The sequence below is a fragment of the Pseudopodoces humilis genome, chromosome 1 (genome assembly GCF_049639895.1).
Source record: "Pseudopodoces humilis isolate 2021_Gansu_Grassland_sample_001 chromosome 1, ASM4963989v1, whole genome shotgun sequence".
NCBI classification, from domain to species: Eukaryota; Metazoa; Chordata; class Aves; order Passeriformes; family Paridae; genus Pseudopodoces; species Pseudopodoces humilis.
The window spans coordinates 41,137,162-41,159,341 of record NC_142200.1 but is presented as its reverse complement, the minus strand read 5'-3'; the positions used below and the strand labels follow the sequence as shown (position 1 = coordinate 41,159,341).

The 22,180-nt window shown below is 40.4% G+C and overlaps 1 non-coding gene across 1 annotated transcript; it reads right to left on the bottom strand.

Moving 5' to 3' along the window:
• Positions 1-21,843: 21,843 nt before the first annotated feature.
• On the bottom strand, positions 21,844-21,916 carry TRNAA-AGC (transfer RNA alanine (anticodon AGC)). The gene has a single exon. It is a non-coding gene; the product is annotated as a tRNA-Ala (tRNA).
• Between the last annotated feature and the right edge of the window lie 264 nt (positions 21,917-22,180).

Here is a 22,180-nt window from a genome sequence, read left to right as displayed (position 1 = left end):
GGAAAGCATATATAATCCTCTTGGAATATTATTTCCCTTTTTTTATATATACAAACTACATGTATGTTTATAAAATATATAAACAGTGGATAAATACACATGCAAATGTGTATATATGCATTTGTATGTATATACAAGCATACATATATACACACTAAAGTATAAGTAAATAATACATAGAAAGAAACCACACTTTGACTCCAGGTCATCACAACAACTGTTACATTCTTGGTCCTGTTATGTTATAAAATCTGTCCTATTGTATTATTAATACAGAAGGGCAGGAGGTAAGCTCTGACATCAGTACAAACATGCAGAAGATTTTCCCGTCTGAATATCTCCTTCGGCTGCAGATGAGCAAAACTTTTTTTGTGCACTTTGCTTTGCTGTTTGTCCGTGCTGCACAATGCGCTTACAGAACACTTGATGGGTTTCTGAGGTCACAGAGTTACAGCCTTCCCAGCAGTGCCAGGGATGTGCTTGACCTGCACCCACAACATGTCACAGCTGAGCCCTGTGGAAGGCAGCAAAGTGTGTGGGAGTTGAGGAAGTCTGGAGACAGCACGCCTGTGGTCAGCCCGAACACAAGCAAACAAGCAAACAAACCAAAAATCTAGGGTGACCAAAAGATGTATTTTGAATGTGAGAATGTCCAGTATGAGAGATGTCCTTCTGGTTAAAATAAAAGCAGGAAACAGCTTGCTCACTTATATTCTGTCTACTAATAATAGCTGCAAATTCATTAAGGTAATTACTGATCTAAGACTTTGAAGGCTCCATTCAAGTAAAATGCCTGAAGACACCAGAGAGTGTTTTTGTGTTTATTCTTATGGTATTTGAACCCTGCTTCTGACCTGAAAAAGACCTTGAGTTTCCTTTCTAGTGTTTTTAGAGATGGGCAGGAAGTCCTGGAAAAAAAACCCATGAATTGACTCTGAAAGTCATCATTCGCCTTACCCTTATTCACTCCCTTCCTTCTGAAGAGCCTGCATTGCTTGTTTTGGTTTTTTCCTATCATGTATCTTCTGCCTGCAGAAATTTGTAGTACAAAAGATGACTGAAAAACAGGACCTGGTCTGTGGGTGCTGATGAACTGGTTGTGAGTGCTTCTGTCTGGGCTGGTGGTTCTCTCTCTGGGTTCTGTGCTGGCAAGTGTTAGATGTCCTATGCAAAAAGTCAGTAACACTGCAATAAACCAAATATCTTACACTTCCATATACTTGTTATTTCAGTATTTTATTAGATAAAAAAAGTAAAAAATAAAAAGTAGCCTCAATTATACAACCCCATTGGAGAGTCTTTCTTGGCCTTTAGCCTAAACCTGGATTCCACCACCCATAACTTGTATAAAAGTGTCTGGGGTGAAATCAGCGGTGGTGGTGAAGCAATTTACACTTAGCATATGGTGTTTATAAAATAAATACAAATGGCAGCTGGTATAACTCATGAAAACTCAGTGTTTGGAAGGGGTCTAAGCCAAAGACCATCCATATAAAAGTTCCTGTTGGTTTTAGATTGATCATTTAGCTGTGCTATGTGGGTATTGCACGTGGCCCAGGTTGGTACTTTATGAGGCACCAAAGGTGTCATTTACTGTCCTGCTGTGTTCAATTTAATTATAGACAGGTGATTAACAGCATAGGTGAGAGAAAAAGTGAATATTTTACTAGACTTACCCCAAAATCCACCAACAGTAGGAAAAGGGAGTTTGCTGTTATGCATACGATAACCGAGCAGGTCTAAGCTTTCTAAAGACTGAACTGACTGGACAAATCACAGAGGTTCACATGTACACCTTGCTCCACAGACAGCTCGTGCTAAGACCAGAGGCTGATGGGGTTTAGGCATCAGGATGGAGGCTGGGGCTTGGGACAGGGGCCCTTGTCAGTCGTTTTCCTCTCTCATTAGCCCCAGTATGTGTCTAGGAACACTGTCAGGAGCTTCAGTTTTTGTGCATTGCCAGAAGCTATAAGGGCATCTGCTAGTTCTGGGAAAGTTTGTTTGTGCACAGAGCAGGGTGAGGGTCACACTGAAAAGTTGTCTATAGACACATCTAACACATCAACTTCTAATAATTGTTGAAGGTTTCTGGTTTTTTTTCCCTTTGTAGTTCTTTTGCCAGCAGCTTCTCCGTCTGCCTTGCCAAAAATCATTGGGTAGTTTGAATGGCACTTCTATTCAATATCATTTTAACATCAGGACATTTTTAGGGACATTTCTCTCATGCATGCTGGTTGTAGCTGGCTGTGAGCCGGAAGGTCCCATGATCCATTTGGGGTGAGAAATAGCAATTCTCAGTGTTAAAACTACCAGGATGAGGGTATGGCTTTGCAATGTCTGTCTTAATAGCAGCACTGGCTTAAAAAATACCTTGCACAAGGAGCTTTTTTCACCTGTGTTCTTCCCCATCCCTTTTTCATTAGCACAGCTATTCATGCCATGCAGTGAAGGAAAATAATTGTTTGCTGTATGTTTTAAACACTGGCTTGGTTCCCTGTTTTGGTTCCCTGAGTGATGCTCAGTTACCTTGATAACTGCAGTTAGTGTTGTTTCTGAAAAGCCACCTGCCACACAGCTTTACATCTCGTGTAACTGCTTTTACCTGTGCAAAGTCTGTATAAGAAAAAAGCTAGTGTCAAGTGGCTTCACACAACAGGGACAGTAATTTTAAAGCCACCTGCAGAAGTGCCCTGTGCAAAGTGCAGGCTGATGGGGTCTGTGTTTCCGGCTTGGGAACACAGCAGCCACCAGTGCCTGCTGAGGGCAGCCTCAGGAACCAGGTGGAGATTGCAAGTTGGGTTGGAGCTGCTTGTTTTTCATGCAGTAGTGTTACACTATGTTTCTAGGTGGGGACAAGTAGAATTTATAATATTTCTGAAGGATAATATTTTTATGCCACCTTCTTGCATACAAAGGAAGAGAATCCCCATCACCCTGCTGATGTCCTTGGCCCTGTGAGGGGGATAGAGGAGGCTTGCCTGGTCCTCCTGTGTAGGTCAGAGAGGATCTTAAAATTTACTGTGTTGCAATACAATCAGACTTGGTAACTGTGGGCCAGATTTTGGGTTTTTTTGTTTGTTTTGGAAAGTGACATAATTTCATTTATTCATCAGTCAGAGGAGAATCCTGCTGCACTTCATTATCTATCTGGAAGCATATCTTGAGCAGAGATGGTAAAATTGGTCTCTGCTAAAAGGATATAGATTGTTTGTTGTATTTGTTGGCTGTTTTGTTGTTTTATTTCTGATCCGTTTTGGGGTTGGAAAGTATTCATTCTTGAGGTTTGTTCTCCCCTCTTCACCACCCTGACCAAACGTGTTCCTCCACACCAAACATTCACATTTTCTATTGCTCTCTGGGTTTATACTTATTTATTTATTTGCACAGAGGTGCAGCACCCTAGGGGATGACTCAGATGTTCAAAAAAGGAGTGCATGGTTAGTCAGAGGTGGCCACAAACCTTCTAGACAATGATCCCAAGGGTTAGCTCTCCCTTTTGGTTTCTTTTGTTTTCTTTGCTTTCAGACATTTGTCTCCAGGAGCTCAGAGGCTACAGCTGGGATTTCTTTTTTTCCTTTGTACTGGGTTGGTAACAGTGATTTGTGAGCCAGAGTTGAATCATATTTCCATGAATAAAGTCATCACAGTATCAGTGTGATGCCTTTTCAAAACACAGGAATTAAGAGCTAGTTTAATTTAATTTAGTTGGAACCCTCCACCATTTTTATTAAACATAAACACAACGTAAGTTGCTAAAAGCCTCTGAGAGATTTATTAAGGCTCCTAATTTAAGTCTTGTAGAGAAGTCTTCCAAGATTATACAATGAATAGATTTTTCATTCCACTAAGGGTTTGGATTTTTTTTTCCCCCATTTAAATGTAATTTGAAGTGCTGCCTGGGAACACACTGTAATAATTTAAATCATCACACATCTTCTGTTAGAAGTAGGGCTGTTCTGGCTGCCGTGGTTGTTAACCTGGAATGGAAGATTGAAATGATGGGCTCTAGTCTGATGTGTCACCACACTTGGGCAGACATTAACATGCAATTCTTCACAGGCATTTCATAGACTACCATCATCTTTGTAAAAGAGACATTTAAGTCTCTGAGTCAAGAACCTGATAGTCTTTAGTAGCTTCCTCCTTTATGTCAATGGGACTTTGCATATTTAAAAGACATGTTCAGCATTTTCCATGTTTAAATCTGTTGAAACCAATCTGGCTTTGCTGCTGCACGCTGGCTAAATCCTCCTCTGCCTTTAACTGGTTTATGAATAATTTACCAAAGAGTGCTCTCAATTATGCAACATAACTTTAGTTCTCTCCTGGGCTGTGGCCTGAGCCATGGACACCATTGGCATCCACCTCCTGATCTATCAGCTGATAAGGAAGTGATGGGCAGAGATGTGAGGCTCTGTGAGGGCCACCCCACCCCTGCTCTCAACGCCCCAGGGGTGCCTGGTGAGTCACTGGTGAACCCATTGCATCTGGAAGGGAAACAGAGATGCTGCACCAGCAATCTTTCAGCATTCCTGCTGTTTGTCACTTTGGAAGGGGAAAAAGCCATGCACTCTAATTAGAAGAAATTTGTTAAATTAGGCAACTTTGAAGTTGTTTAATTAAAAGAAAGTTCACAAGTTGTTTAATACATTAATACAAAAGACGTTTTTCATTGCTTTCTGGGTTATATAAGGAGGGAGAAAAAGCAGGATGTTTACACATTGACTTCATCCTTAAATTAATAATGCTGTCCCAGGAAAAAAGAGATTATGGGGATTGCCCAATGTTCACAGGGGGTCTTTGCTTTATATTTTGAGTTTTGAAAAAGTAAATTGTTTGTGACACTTTTTTAGTCTGGCTCTTCTCTGCTCATGTGGCTCTGAGATGATGCTGGTAAACTCTCTCTTTTGAACAGTTCTACTGAAATTAATCACATTAGTTTCCAGGAAAAGAAATTGCAACCGCTTTATGACATCTGGATATTTATTGTCATGCTAATGTATAAAACCTTGTTTGGTTTTCTAAAGTAAGGATAAAAAAAAGGAATCCTGTCTGTTAATTTCCTCAAAAAATAGAATTCAAATGAACAGTCACTAGTGAACTATCTGAAGCTTAAAAATAAATCAAAAAGCATCATAATGGGATGTCCTTTACCTTTAGCATTTTAAGATTGGTCATTTAAATATATCTGAGATGTGCTGGTTAAGCAAAATGTTACTCATGGGAGAAATCAGCAATTGTGTTAAGAAAAGTGGAGAAAATGTTTTTCTCTTCAGGATCCAGTTAATGAGGAGGAAGCACTAGTTTTCAGTTAGGAACCATCCTGAGGGAAACAGGTTGTATGGAGTCTCCTTCACAGAGAGGGCTGTTGGTGAGTAGCAGAGACAAATGCCAGTCTAAGTGAGACTTCACTTCTTTACAAAGGCCAGGTTGACAAACTCCCTCTCTCCTGGTGCCTTCTGGTGCTGAACAGGCTCAAGAGAGGTACCCACTCCAGGTATTGTCACAAGCAGAGCAGTAACTCAGCAAGCATTAGGCTGTTGAAGACACTTTAGGCATTCCACCATCAGAGAGCTCTACTGGATGTGTTGGGAAGGTCCAGTTTCATTGTTGATACCACTGGTGGGACACGTAGCGTGTACAGCTGGCTGGAGCAAGAAATTGGGGACGTCCAAGGAAAGCTTGCCCAACTACTGCTGAGATATGCTGTACCTCTTGAGTTCCCTTCTCCTGGAAACAATGTCACTGGGAAAGTACCACATGTAAGCAAAAATCCATGCACAAAAATGTCTTAACATTTGTCAGTTGAGAAATCAGACATGAAGTTACCTGTGTGACTTTTGTAGCTTTGTGAGCTTTGCTAAGGGCTTTGACGTGACCTCTTTAATTTTTTCCCTTACTTTCTCTCCATTATCTTCACTCTTACCTGTCCTTGTACTGATAAAACTTGTGAACACTACAGAGAAAGTTAAAAGGGCCTCCAGATGACATTTAGACATGACTCCAATTTTTTTTTTTGTTTATTTTTTTTTTTCTGAGAATTTGCCATTTGTTACTATTTCAAATACTCAAGTGTTTTTTACACTCATTGATTCAGCTGGTACCGAACGCTCAGCATGTCTACAAATTACCCCAAAGGTGTCAAGTAGCACATCCAGAGGATGCAAGTTTTATAAGCTTTTGAGCAGTATTGATTAGTTCATTAGATGTATCAGCATCACTCCAGTAACCCCTGCAAAGGCTGGACTTGAGTCTATTTTTCTAAGACAGAATTCAAGCATCATTTTATTTCCTTCTTCTAAATCCCTCTCTCTATTTTGCACACTGTGGCCTCCTTTAAAAATGTAACATTTGTCGGATGCAGAATAGAACAAAATGGGTGTTTTGAAAAGAAAATTATGTCGTGTGTGGAAAAATACATAATATAAATTTTTAAGGAATACTTTTCATTAATGCTTTTTTTATAATACTATAATTATTTTCCTCCCCTATTTTTCCTCCTGTTTTTTTTTCCCCTCCCTTTACTGGAACTGGCTCACAGTGCAGATCTCTGCTATTTGAGTTCCTAGTGCTGCTTACAGCAATGGAGTTGCTCCTTGGGGCATATGTGGGCTCCACACCTTTATGGGGAGGGAAACAAAGCATATATATTCCATGTGGGCTTCTCAGACATTTACAGACTGAGGCAACATGTTGAGCCTTCAGGCTCCAGGCCTGTACTCTTATTCTCTAGTGAATCCCAAGCTGTTTCACCATTTTTTCACTGCAGTGTCTCAGTCCTGGGAGGGCACTATTCCAGGATGGGAAGTGGCACATCTGCCTGTTTTTGGGCTGTTTGGTGCTAGTTCAGCAGCATCACTGTCACATGATACCTGTGGTACCCAAATGGTGCTATAGGGCTGAGGATTTTGTCAAGGCAAACATGTCCGAACTCACATCCTGGAGATGCAAGGCACTGTAATAACCCCATAATATACCAGCAGGCTGTGTGAGGAAATTGTGGTGGTTTTTGTTTCTCTTTTTTTACCCTTTTTTTTTTTTTTTTTTTTTTTTGTGGTTTTACCCACATTTTGTCTCTTCTGCCTGTTGCAGGCCCAATTTCATTATAGCTGGTGCACGAGCAGGCATAGCTTCAGTATTTTGTGCTGTCATCAGCAGACTCTTGCTCTTCTTAGAAGAAGTGGGACACCAGGATGGCCTGGGAAACCTGCTGCTGATGCTTTGTGGCCACTTTCACCATGCATTTACTATTCTCTTTTCTCTGTGGGTTTGTTTATGGGGGTCATTTTTGATTTTTTGAAGCAGAGAAAAGAGTTCTGTTATGGGTAGGTACAGTGTGGGTGTGGGAGGAAGTAGATGCATGGGTTTAGGTTTGTTTCTTTCAGTGCTTTTGCTGGGGGAGTATTGGAGAAGAGGGGACTGAGAAGGGGGAAAGCTGGGATACAGACAGTTGTCAGATCAGTGGGTTATGGAAGCCTTCACACTTTACATCTGGAAATCACTTAAATACAACACAGAGTGTTTTGTTCTAAATTACAGTGAACAGACAAAACTACTCTTTGCTTATTAGCTATTGATAAGATAGCCTTAAATAGACTGTCCTCCCCTTCTGTAGTTGGCTCAAGCACTCTGTTGTTGTTGCAGGCATTGCTGTACTGTGTCCCTGTTCATTGGTGCTTACAGAATAAACATTTGAAAGGATGCAATCACTGTTTGTTCCTAGTTGCAAAATGGAGGCGACCTTCAGCCTCAGCTGCCTTTGCTTTATTCCTTCCAGCATGAAACAACCTTTTACCTTATGTCCACCTAAAAGTAGCTGCTTTTATTTTCATGTCTTTCATTCATTTTTATTGCTCATGATAATGATTCAAAAGGTGATGTGCAAGTATCAGGATCTTCACTTCTTCCAGCCTAAATACCCTTCTTTGTATTTGACTTGGAGATCAATTGGTGAGCTAGAAATAAACTCCTGGTATCCTGAATCCCAATCCACTTTCTGCTACTTTTTACTATAGGTAAATTTTTCCTAAAGCAATTGCCAAATCACTTTCATTGATCTCTGAATTTCTTCTGGCTTGTATCCCTCTAGCAACACAGAAACTAAAGATCATGGCATTTTCCACATGTAGCTATACCTCAGTTGGGAAAATGGACAATGTTTTTTGTATGCATGCTCCCTGATACATTTGCATTATCACAAGTTTAGCAGGGGAAAGAGGAGAAGACATTGGGTTTCCACCCAAATCCTTTTTGTGGAGCAACCCACAGTGCAGGTTCCCAAACAGCTGCAGTTACACACCAAGAAGATGAAAATTTGTGGCAGAAAGGTGAGACCACATGGGCAGGGAAGAGGTCAAGCCTTCTGAAGCCAGATTCACTGCTGAAACCAAAGTATCATGTAATGAACTGCTGCATGCCAAGGGGAAAGTGGATTCACTTCTGATACTATTTTACAATAAGCTTTGCTCTTTTAACACTCGGTTGAGGATGTTGTCTGAAAAGAGAAGTGGATCCTGTCTCCTCCTATCTTCCCTTAGCATTACTAGAGGGAAAAGTTAGTTAAAATTATTAACAACATAACTTCTGGCAGGGTTCAATAAGTTTTTGATTCTTAATGTGGTACAGATAAGCAGAAGCATTTTCATTTCACTGAACATGAGGCTCAGGGGAAATTTTGTTTCTTGTATATTTTGTGGCATTAACGAAACACAGTTTACAGTGAATAAACTGAGTTGAAAGCATGTGGGTTATGTTCCTCAAGAAATGATTTGGTTTTTTTAGCTTCATTGTACCTAGCATAATGTTACCAGGGGATTTTATTGTACTCTGGAGCATGAGATTTTCAGGAAACTTCACTTTATTTTTACATAGGCCATAGGATTAATTCTAAAGGTGAAACTTGCTCTATAGGTGCCATTTTTTTTCTTGATGACTGGTCAAAGCTTGGGGTTTATATTACAACAACAACAAAAAAGTATGCTATGCCAGCTTTCATTTCCAGCCTGTGGAATACTCTCTTGACTTTACTGCCACACACATACAGTGTAATGTGCATATTTTACTCAAAAGCAAATATCTCAGTGTACCTTTGGAGGTAGGGAGGGAAATCGATAAAATCATGTATGTCTGCTTTTAGTTTTAGTGCAGGATTGGAATGAAGTAAAATATAATCCAAGGTATTTGGATCCTGAAGCGAATAAACCAGATCTTTTTCCTACTTCAAATTAAGCTTGTTCCCTCTGAATTCCAATCTTAATATTAGATTAGATATTAACCTTAAATATTAGATCTCTTTAAATCCTTTGGAAAAAGATGGGTATTGTTACAGCTATTGGTAAAAATACCATTATTAAAGTTTTGCTTAGTATACAGAGTACCTACATAGGTGATTGTTGCAATCCTGGTTCTAAGGCATGATATATCCAAGTCTGTCCCTGCTTCCTGTGACTGTACACGCAGATGTTGAGCATCTGGTGCCTGGGAATGGCTGCTGGGATTCTCCCTCTTCCAGACCCAGCTTTTCTGTCTGCAGCACCCTGTGGACCAGCTCTTGAAGCCTGGCTAGATTTTGACCCTGGCATTTCTCTTTTCAGGAAATACCACCCATGTTTAGTACAGCCACATGGTGAGTTTGAACAATAAGAGGACCTCACACTCAAGCAATTTAAGTCAGGCTGACAGCTGACAGTTTTTCCAATCCACTAACCCCAAGATAACACCAGTTTAGGGTTTTTTGCAGGCAAATCATGGCATGTGACCTTCCTGCATCCTGGCAGGTAGCTTTTTATACATTTTATGATCTCTTACTTTGTTCAGGTCCTCATCAAAAGGCTGTGTAACTCTAAACCTGGGCTAGGGAAATAAAATCCTCACAGCTTTTAGTAGATTATTACTGACCTCTTGAACCCATTTTATTGCCCGGAAGATAAAATTAAAACATTATATTGCTTTCACCCTTGCTGCTTGTTGAGGAGTCAAACAGAAAATTTAATTACCATTACATCTGCCAGATTATGTTCTGTGCCTGTGATTTGTTGTTTTATGAGTTGTTCTAGCTCAGCTAGAACAGTTGAATTTACACAGTTTTACTTAAATAAATTTACTTATAAATTATCTCAATGCACAAGGATGCAGACTGACACTTAAGAAATCAACATTCAGCAAAGTTCTGATTCAGCAAAGTCTTTTGAAGTGCTTATTAAAGCCATTATATTGTGTTATTTAGATATAGTCTGAAGTGCTGAGTGCCGGTGGTGAGGGCAGTACATCATAGTTTTCTGCTATGTGTGCCAACACCAGTGTCTACCTGCTTGGTTCCACTTCTGTGAGGTGTGCAAGAAGAGATTAGCTGAAAACTCAGCTGAGTTCTCTAAATCAAGAGGAAAGATTTATTTCCTCCATGGAAATGACTTTGAGGTATCAGGTTTTGTGAGAAAGGATGCAATAATTCATGCCACTGGCAGGACGCTCAGAACAATTTTCTCCTTCCTTTGACTCAGTTTAAGAAGTTGCTGGACATGAATATCTTGGCCTTCATTCCAACCATCCTCCTTGGAGTGTTTAGAGGTCTTCTAGGAGCTTTCTTTTTTTGCCTGAATTTAAAGATGAATCAATTACATATGCAGTTCTTTAATTCAATTCCAAAATCATCCCTTAGAAAAATGAGCAACCTTTTGGAGACTGTGCTTATCTTTGTAAGTTAATAATATGGTTCTCTTAATTATATAACATTTACGGAGACTAATGAGGGCAGGTCAAAATGCTGGATGGAAAAGTGAATCTGGCCTGCTGGTACTTATTAATGTGCAACACAGTAAAGAAAATACGGATTTTCAAGATGCATATATGTATTTGTTGTTGGTATGTATATAAGAGTAGAGAAGATGTTTTTTCTTTGGTTTGGTTTTTACGCTTGAAGTATCTTACCTGTAGAGTCACTCTCCCACTACTCTTCTACTCTGATGATACTTTATCAGCTTAGTGACATAGCAGTTGTGTTGGTGTGCTTTTGCATTTATTTGCAATCTATGGAGAGCTCAAATGTCCTGATAAGATATGATGAGGCCACTTCACATCTAGGCTTTGGAGTTCCCATTTGTGTATCACACGTCTTTGGGGAGAGTCATGCCATTGGAAAAGAAAGGGTATAAGCAAAGGGTTCCTGTATCTTGAATATTTTAATGCTTTTCAGTTTTATGCTTTGGTTATAGCTTAAGCATGTTGTTATGAAGAACATTATGACCCTAATAACCTATAAAGACAGGCTGAGAGAGTTGGGTTTGTTCAGCCTGGAGCAGAGAAAGCTCTGGTGAGGCCTTAGAGTGACTTCCAATACCTGCAGGAGGCTGCAGAAAGGCTGGAGAGGGACTTTTTACAAGAGCATGTAGTGTCGGGACAGGGGGAATGGCTTCAAACTTAAAAAGGGCAGGTTTAGATTAGAGAAATTCTTGGATGTGAAGGTGGTGAGACACTGCACAAGGTTACTCAGGGAAGTTGTGTACTCCCCATCCCTAGAAGTGCTCAAGGCCAGGCTGGTCTAGTGGAAGGTGTCCCTGCTCATGGCAGGGGCATTGGAACTAGATGATTTTTCACGTCCCTTTCAATGCAAACCATTCTATGATTAAATGTGACGAAAGAAAGTCTTCAGAACTTTTCTACTGCACTTGTAGTAAATTGTTCAAATTTGATATTCTCTTCAAGTTTTTTTAGTGAATGCCTACTTGTCATAAGTTTCCTTTATTTCCATTAATGTTGAGGAATTGTTTCTGAGGAGTTTTCCAGTATTTTTAAGTGTTGAGATCTTCCCTATCTTTAGGGAAACTGGTGCACCCTTTCTTCTGCCCTCTTACAGGCAGACTTGCCAGTATGTTTTATGTATGCCATATTTGGGTTTTTATATATCCTGCTTTTTCTTCTCTCTCTGTTGGTGATGGGATTGCTCAACTGAAGACCAGTGAGTTGGTTATAGAGATGCTCTCCTCCCATCAGCCACCACGTCCCTTCAGCAGCTTCCACTCTGCGCCAACAAAAATACAAAAGTTTCAGGGAAAGGCAAACACCTTGATTTGCATTGACAGACTCCATGATAGTGGGAGGAAAACAATATTTTAAATATGAGAGGAAACTTTTGGAGCTAAAAATGTAAATAACTGTAGGTTGAGGCACATGTCTCTGCAAGCTCTCCACAGACTGGTACAGATGCACGTTTCCCAGTGGTTTACATCTCCATAGGGTCAGAAAGAGTGCATTTCATTTTATTCTTGGAAGTTCTGTGTGTGCTCTGGCAGCCCACCACCTCTTCTGCCTAGTCCTGCTCTTGGTCAGAGCAGCAATGTACTTTTGGCCTCTCTGTTGGCACATCAGAGGTGAAATCTGACCCCGGCAGGAGGAAGAGGAGGAGGGGGAGTCTCGGTGAAAGGGCTGTGCTGGAGCCCGTGCTGTTGATGACAGATGAATTTCAGCTCCTCTTAGTGGCAGGATGCTGGCATTTCTGTTGGTAGCTGTTTGATCACTATCTACTGAGGTAACACACCCTGATGATGCTCACTTCAAGCTTTTTGCTTTCACGTTTGAAACAGTGAGTAAGGTCAGTAAGGAAAACAGGATCCTCAGCTTTAGGGAGAGTCTTTCCCCTGCCCAGCCTGCTCACTTTATGCTACAGCTTTGCTCCCCCATCTCTTTACAGCTTGGTGGCTTTTTGCTGTTGAGCACTGCAATGATATATCTTAACCAAAATCCAGTTTTCAACCCAGCAGGGCAAGGAGCAGAGTCCCATGTGTGACTCCCATTAGTCCTGTGGAAATGCCATGGTTTCCAAAGGACCTCTGCCAGCAAGAGGTTGGGTTTGTAACAATGACTGTTTTAACAATTTGGAGCCGGAGTGCTGTGTTTGACAGCCGTTTCCCCTGCCATTGGGAAGCTGTTGGCTTTCTCATGGTATGCTACAGAGACCTTGCACAAACTGCTTAAGCACATAAAAAACACTGCTTTTTACTCTCTGGAATGAAAACCAAAACATGCATCAACACAAGCTGGTAAGACCCAGTATGTTAGAAGACACTCACTATAGGATGAAATATAAGATCATCTAGCAAAGATTCAGTACCAGACATAAAGAAAACACTAAGAAAACTCCTAAGAGTTATTTTATGTTGTTTAAGAAGCAGTGCCTTGCTGACTCTAAAGTTCATGGAGTGGCTAGCACCCTGCCAGCTCATACCTAAAAATGGGAGAACAGCATGTGTTTCGTAGGGCTGTGGTGCTTATAGAGCTTTATAGAGCTTTTCTGTACATATATTTTTGCCTTAATCCTGTATTTTTATTTTAATTCTGCTATTTTTTTTTTTTGTGTTAACTTTGTATCATGAACTCTTATTGAGACTATTTTTCCTTTTCTGTTAGTTCTAGAAGATCCTGCTCAGGTCACAGTCCTTATTTTATTATAACTTGGCAGAAAAAGGCAGGAAAGAAACTGTTTGATCTGAGAGAGAACCATGCAATTTTTTTTTTTTTAATAAACTCACATAATGAGGCAGCTGAAAGAAACTATGTCACAGTGACTTTAACCAAAAATAATCTTGTATAAACCAGTTTGCATTTAAACTTGGAAAGAACCCATCACAGTATCTTCCACACCCACAACATAACCCAGAGTACCATTCCTTTGACTGGAATTGAATATCTAATCTTCAACCCATAGATTAGACGAAGCTGTCTTCTAAGTGCCCTACTGCCCCTTGGCCTGCATTTGCTTCTCCTCAATTCATCACCTTTCTCTCTGTGAGGAAATCACAATGTAGATAATGTTTTGCCAAGAATCTGGCAGAGCTATCTTTTTCTAGTTTTTTTTTAAATCACGTTGACTAATGCTTCTGTTCCAAAAGCTCAGTGTTTCCATGGGCAGGGTGGACAATTTAAGGATATATGCATATATACTTAATAAATAAGCTGTCAAAACTTTAAAGGGATAGTTGAGGTGATTGCTTTCCTTTCTGCCTAGCTGTGAAGATAGGCTACTGCTTTAAATGTGCAGCCACTGGCTCCAGGCTAGCTGTCCTTCTAGCTCCCTTTGGACTTTGGAGTTTTGGCAAAAGCTGACCTGGGTTTGAACTGTCCCAGAGTCAAGTTTTCAAAAACACCTGACCTAAGCTTTGTGAAGAACTGAACTACTCCCAGTTTCATCTATCTGTTTTAGATGTGTTCTGCCCATAAGCTTATAATCTTTGAGATACAGGGGAACAAATATAATCTTTGAGATACAGGGGAACAAAGGCTTGAGATACAATTGTCTGACATCTTGTCACAACTGCACACAGCTGAATCTCAGCTTAAAGGTTTCCATAAATGTGCTATCTGAGGTGCTTAATAGCTATCCAGAGAGGGGATGAAACCTTGTGCTTGGAAAATACATTATTACTCTGGTTGTGTGTTCCTCTATTTTTTCTCCAGACATCTACTGATATATTTTCTAAATATTTTTTTATTTTGGGTGTATCTTCATTTGTATAGAAATATTAATTAATCTCAATTAAGATAAAACCCTGAACATTAGTTTTGAATGAAATATAACTGTTACAGTGAGCTATATTATGATGAAAAATAATGCAGCACTGAAATGCAATGCAGTCATCTCATGTAAAAGCTCCTTTTGCTTTTGATGAATGCAAAGCAGCCAGTGAAAACCCCTTCTGCTGTGTTCTATTTCAAACATTTTCTGTTTCATTCCTGTTTACTTCAAAATTAGTATATGGAAAACTAGAAGGACCTGATAAAGGATCTTCAGCCATTTGGATTGCAATGTCTGTGTCTCCACCATGTAGCATTTAATTAGCTTTAGACTTTATAGCTGTCTAGTACTGCTAGGATGTCTAGGAACTCTTGTTGATAAACTGAGTATTAATCCTTTCATAATATCCTCATGAGAGAAGGGAAGCAATAAGTTTGCAAGTTAGAAACAAGTCTTTAACTGTTCATACTGACCAGGGACTTCAAATTTGCATAAATGGGGAGAAATTCAAGTTGAAACAGTGGACTCTTTCTGACACATAGCATAATTTTTAAGTACCAGTGGAAAAAAACCTTAATGAAAGATGCACAGATCCTGAGTCCCTGCTGTGCACAAGTACAGCCTGCAAAGAACCTGGCCTGGCTGCATCTCCCCCATCTGCCTCGGTGCAGGGTGGGCAGGCTGGCTGTGTGTAGAGCATTTCATGTGCTCCAAATCCTCCTGGAGGTACCAGTGCTCTCTGCTGGCCCCAGAGTTGGAGTCCAGAGTTCTGGTTGCAACAGTGGCATCCCTGAAGTTAGATTGGATGAATCTCAGCCTTACTCATTCCTTATGAGCAAATGTGAGATACATGGGCAGGACAAAAGGGCAATTTTCTTGTGGTAAGTGATGGTATTAGTTACAAAGTAGTAAACTTTCTTTTCTTTCTTTGTTTTGGTCCATCCTAACATCTCACAATGGACTCTTGACTTAATGCTTGCAGGTATGTATGACAACTCCTACAGTATATTTACTGTATTTCTTTCCTTGCACTCTGGTCTTGAGTGTGAGAAATTGCCACATGAGAAACAACTCAGAAACACAAGTGGGGAAGATCACCATGGACATATCTATGTGAATACAGTTATTAACCACTTCTTCCAGCTAGCTGTTCCAAAGATTTCAGGTGGAAAAAACTCAAAGGTGTGTCTGACCTGAGTATTTAAAATGAATTAATGTAGAGACAAAAGTCACACTTAATCTTCTAATCACTGATATTTAATCACACTTAAACTTTTCCAGTGAGAGACATTTGCTGACATATCAAAATGAGGGGGAAAAAAGAAAGAAAGAAAGAAACAAAAGGGAGCTAAACATGTAAAAGAGCATGAAATGTGGCTGTATGTATCACACAAGTTCTTCTTCAATTTGGAATTCTAATTCTGCTTTACAAAATGTGAAGGCCTTGTAGATAGGTATATAAGTCTATAACAGGATGTGCTTGAACTGGAAATCTGGAACTGGAAATTGATGAAAAATTTTTGTTATTCTCAGCTCCAGCTGGCTGTGGGACACGATTTGATCTGTCCTTTGTGGGCACACGAATAGGTAACCCAGCACAAGCTGTAACCCAGGAATTTAAAATGGCAAGTATCATGTTGCAAGTATTGTGTGGTGGTGGAGTCATGATCCCTGGATGTGTTTAAACAAAGACTGGATATGGCCCTCGGTGCCATGGTTTAGTTGAGGTGTTAGGGCATGGGTTGGACTTGATGATCTTGAAGGTCTCTTCCAACCCAGTCATTCTGTGATTCTGTGTCAATAGACAGGCAGGAAATATGTGTCTGAATGGCTTGGGATTTTGTGGTTAAACAGCTGAAGAGATCCTTGAATCTGATACAGGCTTTGCAGTACAAGTATATTTCTTAAGAAATACATATGAGGAATCCAGGGGAAGTAGAAAAAGACTTGTTCAGACTGAGGTTAAATGACAGCTTGATTTCACAAGCCACTGCCAACTTCTAGTTTTGTAAATTCATAAATTTGTAAAATGTATTTATTTGTCCTTCCCTGTGGGCAGCATCATATACACATTGCATAAAACAAACTATAATACTGACTAGCTTGCCATTAGCGGCTGGATTAATTTCATGGTTTAGGAATGGTATTCCCCAATTTAGTACGCCTATTAAAAACCACAAGCCACTCCCCTTCCCTCTCTGGTGGGAGAAAAAGCAGAAATCACAGATTGAGATAATAGCAATTTACTGGAAATAGCACTGAGATAAGGAAACAAACAGTAACAGCAACTATAGTAATAACAAAAATATACAAAGAGAAGGCGATTTACATGCCAAATGCTCACGAAGCCCGAGTCAGTGAAAAACAATGGTGGACAGACCCCACGCCTTCCATGCTTACTCCTTCTTGGAAGAAAAAGAGCCCCTTTCCTCTGTCCCTGGCTTTTCAGATGTCCCTGATGTAAAATAATATTGAATTCCACAAGGTCTTCACCACACCCTGTCCCACTGATCTGGGCTGGAACCAGGACAATTTTGAACAGCTTATTTAAGTATATAGAAAGCACACATGCTCTCCCATGCTTGCCACCAATTCTAGTCCATTATTTGACTTGTAATACTTGATTCAGTATTGTTTTCTATAAGATGTATTTACATTTTCTTTATAAAAGCAGCCTTTGTCACTTAGTACCAGGACTTGGTATCTATGGCTATTTGGGTTGCTACAGGAAAAGCTTTTTTTTTTTTTTTTTCTTTATGGACTAAATGCTTGCAAAATATTATTTTTCAAAACAAAACTATTTTTTGCTGTTATGAAAAAACATCTGAAACCACAACAATTTTTTTTTGTCTGTCTCTGAATCAAAAATAGTCAGAGGCTGGATGGTCTTAGTGCCAATTTTTCATTTGGGTAGCTACAAGTTATAGAGTACGTCATGTTAAAACTGGATAGATCTGAAAGGAATTAAGCATCAAATTGTTCTGGACTTTGTAAGGTCATGCACATGCTGAAGGTAGTGATGTCTCTAATGAGCCTTTAATAAGACTAAATGTGAAAAAGAAGCTTGTTCGCTCTTCTCTTTTTCTTAAGAATTGAAAAAAGGGAATTATGATTGCAGCTATAAGACTTTAGTTAGGATAATTTAAATTTGGCTCATCTCAGCGTGGTGTGAGCTTATCAGTCAGTGCTCCAGAAGCAGATAAATATAATTACCCTTTTGAGATCCAACAGACTAGTAATAAGCACCCTTGCCACTTTAAGAGATCCAATAAGAACCGAATGACAAAGAAATTCTAAGATGCTGATTTTTGTCTTGTGTACTGATCCAACTCAGTCAAGTGTATGGTTTTGCTCTTAAACTGTGATAGTGAGAGATTGCAGCTCCAGATGGGGCTGTATGTGGGTATGCCAGCATGAAAGCCCTTCCTTCTGTCATAGCTTCTCCTCACACATTTACACTGAACTTCGGTAGTGTTCTGTAGCTCTTCCAGCAGGCATGGATATTCCTTGGAGAAGGAGGAATAGGAGGTTGTGGGAAGGCAAGGGGTGGGGGGCCAAGAAGCAATGGGTTTTTTCCATCAGCAAGTCTCAGTACTGCACGTGTATTCCTGCAGTGTGGCAGACCAGTGCTACGGCTGCCAGGAGAAATCTATCTCCACCAAATGCACTGATTTCCAACAGGAAGAGTTAGTGGTACAAAACCCTGTGACTAAACAAGCCCTACATCTCCACTCTCTGTGCTTTGTTCTTCTGGCTCAACTTTGTACTTTAATTGTAAAAACCCACTTTCTTCTGTTGTTCTTCTCTTAGTTATTTTGGCATTGCTGCGAGCTTTGAATTACTTCTCAGATGTGCTGTTTTTTGAGTGTGCATTCCTTTACTGGTAGCAAAGACATATGTATAGAACTTGAGGTTTTGATATAAGTGAGTTACACAATCATATGGCTTCGAAACCAGGGCAGAGTAATCAGGTTTTTCTTCTTTTATTGACCATTATGAATTTGGAATATTTTCTTGTTTGAGAAGAGGTTGGAATAATGTAAAAAGCAAATACAAGATTGGGAAGTATCTTGTGTCCCTTTGGTTGCCAACCTGGGGTCTGGAAGAAATTTTCTTGCACTTTCTTGCACGTTGGCTGGATTTTAATTTTTCCTTGTAGTTCTGAGCAGGGATCAGGTGGGTCAAGCACCACAGATCTCCTGCTCTTTGTTCCAGGAACAAAGTTCATATTGTTACTGTCTAAGTTGTGGTGATGTCCAAAACATGCCGGCTGCTTTCCAGACTGGAAGAAGGAAGTTGTACCTGCTTGCAGAGTTCAGTTGTTCCGGATGACAGAGATTGATCCAGGAATAGCAGAGCTGTACAGAAAGTCTGGTTGTGGCCAGCATAACCAGCAGTCTAAGCTGCAAAATGTTGAAATAACTGGCGCCAGTGTTTACCAAAGGAGAACTTTAAGAAAACGTGGGACAGACATCTTTGAGGTGTGGTTTGAGTATAGCCTGTGCTGCTGTGGAAGAAGAAACCTCTAAGTCCTTCCAGCTCTTCATGGCACTCTCCAGTGCAAAGCTTTCTAATTGAAAATGCATCCATCAGCTCCAAGTGCTGTGCTTATCCACTGAAGTGCTCTTCAGGAACGACACATTCTTGGTCAGATAATCCCGTTTGATAGAGTTACAATGTTGTGTGGGCAAAGCCATCAAGGCCAGGCTGTGCATTTTAATATCTCTTTCTTTCCTGTTTTCTGCATTCAGACAGCATAAAGTAATTTCTGGTTTTGGGAATCTGTGGTTTCAGCAGCCAGAAGTTTATGTAGAGGAATATAAGCATTAATAAACCAGATAGGTTAGTAGAATAAATAACAAAATGAACTAGTAAAATAGATTTACTAGTAAACAAAACAACTTCATTGGGATACATAAGGGAAAGTTGGCTTTTTGCATAAATTGGCACATTATGTACAGCCATCAAGGCAAGTTATATTCACCCATTTAATAATCTTTTTGTTTTGCTTTTAATATTTAAGCATAAATCAGCTCCAGAGGGAAATTTCAGAGACAAGCTATTCATCAAGTGCACGGATTCGTCCAGATGGAGTCAGATATTTTAATCAAGCCTTCAATCAAGGTAAGAGGAGTTATGTGATTGATACTTGAGAAGAAACTTAAGTAACTTGAGGGTATATTGAAATGTATTCACTCATAAGGCAAGTTTTCTTTAAAGTAATGTAATGCTCCCTTATGACATATCAGAACTAACTGAGACAAATATGCTGGGAAGATCCTGAGTTGCTACCTCTGAAAGGAAGGGGTGAAGGAGTCCTGCTCATGTAGTCCAGTTACCTTTCTTCAGCTTAAATTGCTGCATCTTCTCCTTATTTAGATCAGGATTAACATTGCACAGACCGGACTGGAGAGAACTTGTTTTCCTGGAAGTGCCCCAGATGCTGAAGCTGTCATGTAAACTCCTTGCTTTTGAAAAATAAGGTTAAGGCAAATGAAAACTACTGCAAGCTGCATTTTTGTAAGAGGACCTTTTAATGTTTTGTATCTCTGCATGTCTCTTCCTCTGTGTTGCAGATGCTGCGTTTCCAGTTGAATGTGGGAAGCAAGGGATCACACAGCTTTTTTAACTCATGAAGAATCTGGATGCACATCCCTTTGCATTGCCTTGGCATTTTATTTCATCCTTAGCTGTTGAACAGCAGGTTCTGGGCTTGCCAGTGGCCTGGTTATTCCTATGCTTCACTTCAGTCCTGATTTGTGCTTCCTGTACGAAAGGTCTGTGTCAAGTAGCAGCAATCTGAATTGTAGGTTGAAACTTGGCAATAGCAAAGCACCAAGTGCTTGGAGTAAGCTGTATAGGTAGTATATGTACTTGGTATATGTATATGTACTTGGAAGGAGATGCTAAAATTGGAAAAAAGAATGAAGAAATATCATCTGAGAATAGCTGTGGAAGGACCATAGCCAGAACTGTGGACTTTCCAAGAGTAGATAATTTGAATCTTCTGGGGATCCAGAAAGAGACTCAGCTTCTGGCTTCATCTCTGTAGCTGTAGGACTGTGGGTTCAGATCCAGACTGTTCATCTGTTTCTTATGTATGCAATAGTCTGAACCATAATCTTGGACATAACACCCTGAACTTTGGAGAAAACTGAAGCTGGGTCTTTGTCGTAGTTTTTAGAAAGCTGTTGTGGACTACAGCAAGGTTCTTGCAGTAATGCTGAGAGGATTAATGTTCAGCAAGCAAGGGGTCATGGCTGGAGAGTGCATAATGCCATTCAAAAATACCAAAAAAATATAAAAAGAATTGGTTGTGTGCACAACCTCCTTTGCCTTTGCCCTACCCCTGTGTATTCACCTCCTGCCCTCCCCATAATTTTGTCTAATTCAATTTTTAATATGCAGTGTTTGCAGAAACATGGTGTACTTGGCTGAATAGACAGTCAAGTCTATCAGTCAGCACTCATGTTTTTGACCCAATAACCTAATTTTTATAACAAGTCTAGATCTACATAGAGTTTTAAAAACCATTCCAGAACTGCATCCATCAATCAAATTCATAGCTGTATGAATAAATGGGTAAAAGTTGCGTAATGGTGTGAGATGATGCTTCTCAAATTATAGAATCATCGAACATTCTGAGCTGGAAGGGACCCACTAAAGTCATCAAAGTCTACCTCCTGTCCCTGGACAGGACACTCCAAGAGTCATACCATGTGCCTGAGAGCATTCTCCAAATGCTTCTTGAACTCTGTCAGGCTTGGTGCTGTGATCACTTCCCTGGGGAGCCTGTTCCAGTGCCCAACCACCCTCTGGGGGAAGAACATTTTCCTAATATCCAACCTGAACCTCTCCTGTCACAGCTTCAGGCCATTCTCTCAGGTCCTGTCACTGGGCACACAGTGAAGAGATCAGTGCCTGCCCATCCTCTTTCCCTCACAAGAAAGTTTCAGACTGCAATGAGGTCTCTCCTCAGTCTCCTCAAGTCTGAGCAGATCGAGTGACCTCAGTTACTCCTCATAAGGCTTCCTCTTCAGACCCTTCACCACCCTTGTGGCCCTCCTTTGGATGCTCTGTAAGAACTTAATGCCTTTTTTATATTGTGGTGCCCAAAACTGCCCCCAGCACTCGAGCTGAGGCTGCCCCAGTGCAGAGCAGAGAGGGACAATCCCCTCCTTTGCCCAGCTGGCCATGCTGTGCCTGATGCCCCCCAGGATATACTTGGCCCTCCTGGCTGCCAGGGCACTGCTGACTCATCTTCAACTTGCCACCCATCCCTGGGGTCCCTTTCTGCAGTGCTGCTCTCCAACCCCCTGTTCAGCAAAATGTGACGCTGGAGAATGCGGGCATCGATCCCGCTACCTCTCGCATGCTAAGCGAGCGCTCTACCATTTGAGCTAATTCCCCCCGTGCACAGTCAGAAAAGAAATAACTATATAATATATATCATCAAAATGACTATTGTATTGATAATAATAATAATTCATGATTTCTGGGAAGTGAATGTACAAATCCCGTTCACTGTCTGACACTTGAGTCTGTATGTCTAATTCCTTGCATATGGGATGAAGTATTGTGTATCACATCAGCAATAACCCGCACAACTGTGCTATAATTTGGTTTAGCTATTCAGTGTAGGTTGGTTTGAGGACTCCTGGGTTCTCTTCACAA